Here is a 7,857-nt window from a genome sequence, read left to right on the forward strand (position 1 = left end):
AACTCTGTTTTCCTTCAATTATTGGGATTTTCCTTAGACAAGATTTGATTCTTATTTTCAATAACTTCTCCCTTCTCTTCCCCTCTTCCACTACTTGTTTTCCATTTGTTTTGCCCTTGCCCTGGCTGGTGTGGCTCAGTGGATTGGGTGCCGGCCTATGAACCATTTATGTTGACCTTTTTTTAAAAAAAGTCTCATTATACTCATGTTTCACAAAATGTTACACAGTATTTTTTTTTTTCAGAATAACTGCACAAATAGAACAGCCAAACAGCCAGGAACCAGTGATTCCAGGGTGTCAGACTGAGTAATCCAGTGTTACGTACCTAAGTGCCAATAAAGATAAAAATAATACAAATTTTCTGGATGTTGATAAAGGTATAAATAAATATTTTAGAAGTAGGTACATTTTGTGTGGGTTTACCATATGCCCAGCCCTGTGCTAAGAAGATTAATCAAGAGCTGCAGTTTCTTGAGATGCTAATTTTATTGGATACAAAGGCCTTAGCAACAACCATAATTATTGGCTTCTATTTATCACTTGCCAGCCATGTTCCAGGGGCATTCTATACATTTGCTTGTTTAATCCTCACCTTCAAGACTCCAATTCAACAGACCAGGTTTGCTACTAAATCGCTACCCCGGTGATTCTAATGTACAGCCAGGGCTGAGAATTTCTAATCCAATTATAAGATAATAAGTATTAGGAATGTGATTTGCAACACAAAGACTGTAGTTAACACTGTATAATTTTGTTTGAAAGTTAAGAGAGTCAATCTGAAGAGTCTAATCATTTCAAAATATATGCAAGTCGATTCATTATGCTGTAGACTTAAACTTATACAGAGCTGTATGGCAATTATTCCTCAATAGAATATAAAACTTTAAAAATCCTCTAGTGTTATCTTTTGTAAATAGATGTTATAATTGTTTGCTATATGAACTTCAGATAATGTTTTCAAAAGACAGCACTAGGTTATCTCCGGCTTGGTCTTATATCATAAATCAGCTCAACAGAAAACTGCTCAGACGCTTTTGAGAAAAAAGAAAAAGAAAAATGAGTCACCACCAACATGCTTATCTGCTTTTGCTTTCCAGAAGGAAGTTTAGGAATTCCCTGCTCTCTGTAGCATTCAATCACAACTGTCTGAAGCATGACCTCAGGCTTAACTTGTTGTTAAATAAAGTATTCTGAAGCTGTACCTCTCTTCACACATGTAAAGTTTTGGCCTGTATAACAAGAACAGGACAGTCCACTTCCACTATCGCCGCTCACCACATTAGCAGTAAAGTTCCAGAAAAGTGCCATGCATCACCATTACTGCTCATTAGAATTATGGTTTTGACTGGAAAATACACCATACATTCTATGACTAACCTACTGGAATGAATTTATTTATGGAGCTCTCGTTTCAGAGCTCAGTGATTTATAGTCTAAGCCTTCACAACAAAAAAATATGGATAACGTCATTATAATGGGGAAAATGTGCTGGTCACTTGATTTCATATTTCCCGTCGTCTTAAGAGAGGCCCTGTGCCTCATGGCTCAACGGTAAGGAAGACAGGTGGCTGGCTTCGAAGATCGCAGTGTGCTGGTGAAGGAAAGCTCTTACATAATTGCCATCCATCACAAGACACAGAGTAGAGCGGAGTGAATGGTAAGCCTCAAAAGGCCAGAGGGAGAAGAAGTTGGGCAATTAACTTCTCAGAAAGGAGCTACCTTAAAATGTTACATCAGAAAAATGCACCCTGTGCCTGGTTGCTCCTCCTCGGTCAGCTCAAGCTGCCATCACAAAATACCTCAGATCTGGTAGCTTATAAGCGCCAGGAAAATAGAAATGTATTTCTCACCACGCTAGAGGCTGGGAAGTCCAAGATCACAGTGATGGCAGGGCAGGCTTCTCACCAGGCTTCTTTCCATGGCTTGTAGGCGGTACTTGATGCTGCGTACCCTCTGTTGCATGCATGGTGCGTGCATGGAGGGACAGCAGTCTGGTGTCTCTCTTACAAGGGCACTAATCCCATAAAGACTCCCACCCCTGTTACTTTATCTAACCCTAGTTACCTCTCAAAGGCCCCATTGCTAAATGCCATCACACTGTTGGGGGTTTGGGGGCAGAGTAGGGCTTCAGCTTATGAACTGCCATGGCCGGGAAGAGGGGAAGAACCCTTAGCCCACAACACTCCTCCTTCCTCTCGTAACCACAAATCTGATATCTTTTTCTATCCGTTTTGTTCGTTTGTTTTTAGATTCTTTGTACGAGATCACACAGGATTTGTCTTTCTCTGTCTGACTTACTTCACTTAGCATAATGCCCTCGAGTTTTATCCATGGTGTTGCAAGTGGCAGGATTTCCTTCTCTTGTTTTATTAATTTTTAAAAAAGATTTTACTTTATTTATTTTTAGAGAGAGGGGAGAAGGGGAAGGGAGGGAAAGAAACATTAGTGTGTGGTTGTCTCTCATGCACCCGCTACTGGGGACCCAGCCCGCAACTCAGGCATGTGCCCTGACTGGGAATAAACTGGCAACCCTTTGGTTTGCAGGCCTGCACTCAGTCCACTGAGCCACACCAGCCAGAGCAGGATTTCTTTCTTTATGGCTGAATTATATAGGGTTGGCTAAAAGGTTTGTGTGTGTTTTTTCCATTAAAAAAAAGACATTTTTCAATTTCACCAATAACTTCATTGATTTGGATATTTTGAATATTTTGGCTCTTTCTCATGTATTATAATGTTGGTTGTTCTCAATTAACATCTTGATTTGATTGCTATCAACTTCAATTGGTCTACTCAACCGTGGAGCACCATCCAGCTAGAAATCTCCAGCCTGGGACTTCGCACATCACTTTGACATGTTTGAACAGTTGCAGCAACTTCTCCATACACCGTACAAGTCTTTTTGTGCATTTTAGTTGCATTTTTATCTTTCTTAAAATAGTAAAGCATAATATGGTAAAATGTTGCATATTTTCTTCCATCCTCAATATTAAAATGGCTACACAAAAATTCACTAATTTTGATATTTTTTAAATGCACTTTAATATGACAGCTGTCACAATACCATCTAACAAAATTGTTTCAAATGAAATTAAAGACAACTAAGTGCTACTAGAGCCATCTTAGGGGAAAAAGCCAAACTTTCTCAGCAACCCAATATTCCATGGTATATGTATACCACAACTTTAACTATCCATTCATCTGTCAGTGGACACGAGTTGTTTCCATATCTTAGCTATTTTAATAACACTGCTATGAATATGAGGATGAAGATATCTTTCAAATTTGTGCTTACATCTTCTTTGGATCTATTTCTGGAAGCAGAATTGCTGGATCATATGGTAGTTCTATTTTTTAATTTTCTTGAGGCACATCTATACTATTTTCCATAGTAGCTGTACCTGTTTGCAACCAACTAATAGTACCCAAGAATTTCCTTTTGTCCACATCCTCATCAGTATTTGTTATCACTAGTCTTTGTTTGTTTGTTTGTTTTGATGGCCATTCTCTCAGGTGTGAGGTGATATCATTGTGGTTTTTCATTTGTATTTTCCTGATAATTAGTGATGTTGAACATCTTTTTATGTGCTTAATGGCCATTTGTATGCCTTTTTGAAAAAAATAGCTATTCAGGTCTTTTCCCCATTTTTAAACTGGATTATTTTGCATTTTGCTTTGAGTTGTATGAGTTTCTTTATACATTTTGAGATGTTAACTCCTTAGTATATATGTGGTTAGCAAATATGTTTTCCAATTTTTGTAGTTTGTCTTTTCAGTTTGTTGATTGTTTCTTTTGCTGTGCAGAAATCTTGTTTATTTTTAATTATTTTGCTTGTTCTTTGGGTGTCATATCCACAAAAAATTATGAAGACCCATTTCAAAGAGCTTTTTTCCTATATTTTCTTCTACAGGTTTCTTCTATGTGTTTCAGGTGTTACATTTATGTTTTTAGTGCACTTTGAGTTAATTCTTGTAAGTGGTGCAATTCTCAATTCTGTATCATTGGTCTATTTGTTTTTGTACAAGTACCACATTGTTTTGATTATTATAGCTATATAGTATAGCTTGAAATTAGGAAGTTGATGCCTTCCACTTTATTCTTCTTTCTCAGGATTGCTGTGGCTATTTGGGATGTGTTGTGGTTCCATGTAACTTTTAGGGTTGCCATTGGAACCTTTGTGGAGATTTCACTTAACCTATAAATGGCTTTTGGTAGTATTAATTCTTCCAACCCATGAACATGTGATACATTTTCAGTTATTTGTGTCTTCCTTGATTTCTTTCAGCAATGTCTTATGGTTTTCAGAGTAGAGATCTTTCACCTCTGTGGTTTAGTCCTAAGTATTTTTTATTATGCTATTGTTAACTATTGTGTTTTCTTTATTTCTTTTTCAGGTAATTTGTTTTCAATGTATAGAAAAAGTACTGATTTTTGTATGGCAATTTTAGTGAATTTGTTGATTAACTCTAACAATTTTTTAGTGGATTCTTTAGAATTTTCTGTCCATCTGTGTTGTTGCAGATTGCAAAATTTTATTATCTTTTCATATATATATACCATAATTTCTTTATCCATTCATCTATCAATAGATACTTATTTAGGTTGTTTCATATCTTGACTATTGTAAATAATGCTGCAGTGAACATGGGGGGCATATATCTCTTTGGATTTGTATTTATATTTTTTCTTTTTAAATTACAGTTGACATACAATATTATATTAGTTTCAGCTGTACAACTTCATCATTAGACATTTATATAACTTAAATGATCACCCTGATGAATCTGATACCCATCTGACACTTTATTTAGCTATTACTATGTTATTAACTATATTCCTTGTCCTATGCATTACATCTCCATGACTATTCTGTAATATCATTCTGTACTTCTAAATCCCTTCACTCTCTTCACCCATTTGCTCAATACCTCTCTCATCTGATAACCATCAAAATGTTCTCTGTATCTATGAGTCTGTTTGTGTTCTGCTTGGTTATTTATTTTGCTTTTTAGATTTCATATATAAGTAAATCATATAGTATTTTTTTCTCTGACTAATTTCACTTAGCATAATAACCTCTAAGTCCATCCAGGCTATTGCAAATTGTAAAATTTTATTCATTTTTATAGCCAAGTAATGTTTCATTCTATATATGAATTAATTTGCCTTACCCATTCATCTACTGATAGACACTTAGGTTGCTTCCATATCTTGGCTATTGTAAATAATGCCACCACAAACATACAGACATGTATGCCTTCTTGATTTAGTGTTTTGGGGTTCTTGGGGTAAATACCCAGAAATCGAGTTGCTGGGTTATTCTTTGTCTCTTGTTTTAAAGTCTATTTAGTTTAGCATAAATATTGCTACCCCAACTTTTATTTTGTTTTCATTTTCATGAAATATATTTTCCATCCCTTTACTTTCAGACTGTGTCTTTCAATCTGAAATGACTCTTGTAGGCAGCAAGTAGAAGAGCCTTGTTTTGTTATCCATTCTGCTGCCAAATGCCTTTTGATTGGAGTATTTAACTTATTTAACTTTAAAGTAATTGTTCATAGATACGTATTTGTCAGCATTTTTAATTCACATTTTTATCTTTTTCCCCCTCCTTCTTAAAGAAGACCCTTTAACATTTCTTGTAATACTGGTTTGATGGTGATGAACTCCTTCAGCATTTTCTTGTCTGGGAAGCTCTTTATCTGTCCTTTGATTCTAAATGATGGCCTTGCTGGGTAGAGAATTCTTGTTTGTAGTTTCCTGTTTTTCATCACTTTGAGTTTTTCTTGCTAATCACTTCTGACCTGCAAAATTTCTGTTGATAAATCAGCTGAGAGATTTATGGAAGCTCTCTTGATGGTAACTATCTGCTTTTCTCTTGCTTCTTTTAAAATTCTCTCCTTGTCTTTGGCATTTAACTTTTGGCATTTTAATGATAATATGTCTTGGTGTGGGCCTTTGTGGGTTTCTCTTGTTTGGGACTCTGTGCTTCCTGAACTTGTATGTCTGTTTCCTTCACTAGGTTAGAAAAGGTTTTTGCCATTATTTTTTAAAGTTTTTAATTTCTTATTCTCTCTCTTCTCCTTCTGGTATCTCTATACTGTGAGTATTGGTGCTCCTGAGGCTCCTTACACCATCCTCATTTTTTAAAATTCTTTTTATTTTTGCTGTTCTGATTGGGTGTTTTCTACTTTCTTATATTCTAATTTGCTGATTTGATTCTCTGCTTCACCTACTGTACTGCTGATTCCCTGTAATTTACTTTCATTTCTGTTAGTGTAGCCTTCACTTCTGACTGGTTCTTTTTTATGGTTTCCACATCCTTTTTCATGCTGTTAAAATTCTCACTAGGCTCCTTGGGCACCCTTATAACCATTGTTTTGAACTCTGTATCTGGTAGTTTGCTTGCTTCTATTTCATTTAATTCTTTGTGGAGGTTCCTCCTGTTCTTTGATGTGGAAGCTGTTTCTTTGTCTCTCTATTTTGGATGCTTTTCTGTTTTGGTTTCTATGTATTAGGTAGAGCTGCTATGTCTCCTGGATTTGGTAGAGTGGCCTTGTGCAGTAGGTGTCCTGTAGAGCACAGCCTCCCTGGGCACAGAGCTGGGTGCTCCAAGGGCATCCAGTGTGTGGGCTGTGTGCACTGTCCTGTTGTAGTTCAACCTTGATTTCCATGGGCACATCACTGGGAGGAATTGACCCCCAGGCTGATTGGCTGCAGGGACTGTTTGTGACTATATTGGAGGAGCTTCTGTATAGGAGCTGACCCATGGACCAAGACTTGCTTCAGTGTGGCTTTGCTGCCCCATGAGTCCACCCATTGAATGTATCACTTGTGGAGGTGGTTGGGTTATAATCTAGTGTGGCCTGAAACTGTTCACTGGGTCTACTGGCTCTGGGATGCCCTGGGAGGTGCAAGGTCAGCTACCACATGTGCCTGCCTGGACCATCCAGCATGAGTTACAGCATGATCTTCAGATAGCTGCTACTTTTGCTGGGCTTCGAGGTGCCCAGGAGAGACCAACCAGCAGGCTGTAGCCAGTTGTCAGTAGTGCAAGGCCTGGGTCACTTAGTAAGAGGTATAGAGCACACTGAGGCCAGATGATGCTTGTTTGAGAGATTTGGGGAGAGTCCCAAGTATGAGCCAAGAGGGGCCATTTGTATGGATAAGCCACTGGAAAAGACTTGGGTGTGTCCAAAATTTGGGTTGGGCAGGGTCTCAGGGAATCACCAGAGCAGGGCAAGCAGTGTTAGCCGGGGTGACTGACACACAGTGACTGCCTGCTAGCTCTGTGTGTGTGTGTGTGTGTGTATGCGTGTGTGTGTTGCAGGGTAGGGTGGGAGAAGGGTTCTAAGAGCCATGGTGGGTAGGGTGGGATCGAGGGTGGGAGATGGGGATGGCTGGGGTTGGGGGAGTGGTTGGGAGAAAATGGAGACAACTGTACCTGAGCAACAATAAAAAAATTAAATAAAAAAGAAAAAGAAAAGGAATGGTGGCCTCTGCTAGAACTTCTGTCTAGGAGAATGTGGCCCTCCAGCTGTTGCCCTGATGCTGGACAATTCAGTTCCTCCCCACAGGTCCCTGGTACTTGTCGAGCTGCTGCCCTGATGCAGACTCCAGCCAGCAGGGTCCATATGTTGTGGCTGCAATGAACAAATTCACATGGACTACAGAAGTCCTTTGAGGAAAAAGGGATGGCATGGCTGCTCTCTAAGTGAGAGAAGGCCTTGACCCTTGCCTGAACAGGCTTTTATTGCTTTTCTGGGTACATTACATCAAAAATAGTTCTCATTTCCTATGCACACGTTTGCTTTAGGTGGTTACCTCTTACAGATAATAAAGGAAAGGATGCTAATTA

Source organism: Sturnira hondurensis, unplaced genomic scaffold (assembly GCF_014824575.4).
Source record: "Sturnira hondurensis isolate 20B ecotype Veracruz unplaced genomic scaffold, ASM1482457v3 Scaffold0014384, whole genome shotgun sequence".
Classification (NCBI taxonomy): domain Eukaryota; kingdom Metazoa; phylum Chordata; class Mammalia; order Chiroptera; family Phyllostomidae; genus Sturnira; species Sturnira hondurensis.